Source organism: Loa loa (genome assembly GCF_000183805.2).
Source record: "Loa loa unplaced genomic scaffold supercont3.482, whole genome shotgun sequence".
In the NCBI taxonomy this organism is placed as follows: Eukaryota; Metazoa; Nematoda; class Chromadorea; order Rhabditida; family Onchocercidae; genus Loa; species Loa loa.
The window spans coordinates 1-3,304 of record NW_018108662.1 but is presented as its reverse complement, the minus strand read 5'-3'; positions in this window follow the sequence as shown (position 1 = coordinate 3,304).

Genomic DNA, 3,304 nt, shown 5'->3' with positions numbered 1-3,304 from the left:
CGAACTTATCAGGTAGGGAAGGGTCAATGTAAATGAACAGATGAGAAGGTTAATGTAAATTGATTACCTTCAGTTGAATATCTATTATTGTTATCGTTGTTGAATTTCTTGAACAAATGTCTTTTCAGTATTCATTTCATGCAATACTTCTTTATTGTGATTGGTGCATAAAATTGAGGATTAGTTTTTACAGGGCACTAGTTATAGTTTAGGATATAAGAGAGTTGTTGGGATTAAATATATTTCATATCATTTGATTAGTCCATCTAGAATAGTGATTCTTAAGCTTTTCTTGACCAATGACCATTTTATTGTTTTAATTTGTAACATAAACCATAAGATTTTAAAATATACTTTAATCAGAAGTGTTGGTGTATTAGCTAAACTTGGTGTAATATTATAATATTACTATGTGAAAAGAAAAAAGAACATAATTTTTTGATAACCCTCAGGGTCCAAATTATTTTAGTGTCCGTAGATCACCAATTGGTCCGAGAACTACCAGTAAACCGAAGGTCATGGGTTAGGAATTACTAATCTAGAAAAATTCGAAATTTCTAGATTCAGACTGCTAAGAATTCATTCTAACATTTACTTGATTACTAAAAATTATGACATTTCTGGATGTATTTCGTATATTTTCATTATCTATAAGTTTCTCATTCTATCGTCATAATTTGGAATATTTAATAGATTAGAATAACATTCTATAGTTATACCGATATACTGATTACTTCTACCGGTTACTTCTTGTTACTTTCCTTGAACATTGAGTTATTTCCGATAACTTATTCATTGAATTATCAGTTAATTCTTTAATTATTTCTTTGCAGTACAAAAAAAAAGTCCCTAAAATATAATGATTGAAATTACAAAAAAGACATGCATTTAGTGAAACTACATGCATAAGCAATAACTGCAAGTATTACAATAATCAAAAGTGTATGCAGAAAAGCATGTTAGCAATTATAAATTCGATAACTGCAATTAGTACGAAGTAATATCCTGTAAGAGTATGAGTGATTAAGAGCTATTAATTAAAAAAAACGTGCAATTGTCGAAATTAAAAAGCATACAATTAATGAAACTACTAAAAAAGCACGCATAAACAAGATGTACAAGTAGTTGGAGTAAATTACAAGTAATATCAAAAGTGCATGCAGAAAAACAGTTAAGAAAATAAAATACGATACTCTAATTAATCCGAAATACTATCAAAGTAAGATTGACAATGAAAAAAAGCATGCAACGGGAAAAGCATGCACTAGTGAAACTATCAAAATAACATGCAGTGAGTGAAATTTTGCAAGAAATGTATGTACCAACAGTAAATAATAATTCAAGTAATTCATAGTTTTGAGCGAACTTAATGAAAAGCATGCAGTAATTAGAAACAATCAAAAAATGCATGCAGTGGTCGAGATTAATAATTAATGAATTGATAAGTACAAGTAATTCAAAGTATTATACTGTAAAAGTGATTGACAAAAAAGCATTCAATTAGTGAAATTGCAATAAAAAAAAAAAGCATGCAATAAATAAAAAAAATGAAAAGATTTTAAAAATTTCAAAGTATTTCAAAAAATGAAAAGGTTTTAGAAAATTTCGCAACATTTCAAAACTTGGAGAAATTTAGAAGTTTGAGGAAAATTAGAAATTCGAGAAATCGCAAAAATTTCCAGCAATTTGAAAACTCCATTAATTCAGAAATGTAATTCAAAAAATACAAAAAGGTTCGAGCGTTCAAAAATTCATTCTAAAATTCAAGATGTTTTGAGAAAAAAAAAATTCAAGGATTTAGAAAATTTTTTCAATATTTTACAAGTTGTTGTACATTTGTTTGCATATTAACTCATAAATTATTCAAAAATTCCATTTTTCTCCATTCTATATTTTGATTCGATTTGTCCCACCAAAGCTGGTAATAGATTATCTCAGTTAAGATAAGCATAGAACTGGATACCAAAGCTGATAATAGATTATTTCAGTGAAGATAAGCATAGAACTGGATACTAAAGCTGATAATAGATTATTTCAGTGAAGATAAGCATAGAACTGGATACCAATTCATCATTTAACCCGAAAAGAATAAAAATAAAAATAATGTATCACTAAAAAATATTGATAATATATCAACGTCATCGAACTTAATGATTTCAAAAATTTTATTTATTGTCCATGAAAGTAACATTTCATTCACCATAGTTAACGAACCATACTTTCATCGTGATCGTTGTTAGCTTCATTAATTAAAAGCCTAAATTATGGCAATGTTTTCAAAAATATAAAAATTAGGCTGTTTATTTCGCATATTTTGTATAATATTTAACAAATTCAAATGAATCATTCGTTTTTATATTTTATCACATCTTTATAGCTCTAATAGGTGACGAAAAAAAAATTTGAATTACTCTCTTTGAAGCAATTGACAGTAAAACCATCGAAAAAAAAAATCTTTTATTTTCCTCAAAAAGATTTATCTCGATGAATATTTTTTTCCATCGGAATAGCAATAATTCGGTATATACACGATCGATATGGAAATTATTAAATTTCATTCCAACCTAATAGTTAATTTCAATCATTTGATAATTCACATCAAATAAACATAACATATTCAGCGGAATATCTGAGAATGTACTACTGTAAAACAAAAAATAGATATCCATAATCTTATCAAATCAGAGAAAAGATAAAACGATCAGAAATCATTTACACTGTCCACTTTTTGCTATGATATTTCCGTAATACATCAATATGTTACTTTGAAAAATTGATTTTGAATATCTTGTTGAATATTTTAAAAATATCTTACCATGAATATCTCTCTTCATCTATCATCTAGCTCAATGTCATTAATTTTAGCAAAAATGGATGGCTATTTTTAGTTGATAATTGTTAAGGAAGAGTAATTTGTTCTGTAGAAAAAAAGGATAATTTTATTACAATTAATAAAGTTTTAATGAGCAGCATATTTTTTTGATAAATATTAAAAAAAAATACATGAAGTCAGATGAAACTTTAAAATGAAACTTTTCAAACTTTAAAATTCAAACTTTAAAATCAAACTTTAAAATGTTTGAAGAATTAACATAGTTTTAATGAGAAAATGACTTCAAAACCATTAACAAATACGAATAAATTAAATTAAATTTAAAAAAAAGAGAAGCAATTAAAGCAAATAAACAATGTCAAACCCATCCCAATTCTTAAATAATTCTTCGTTGCTATTTATATTTACGACAATCGGTTCATGCATTTGCGTCATTTACGTCATTTATTTGTATCTACGACAATAGTCCAT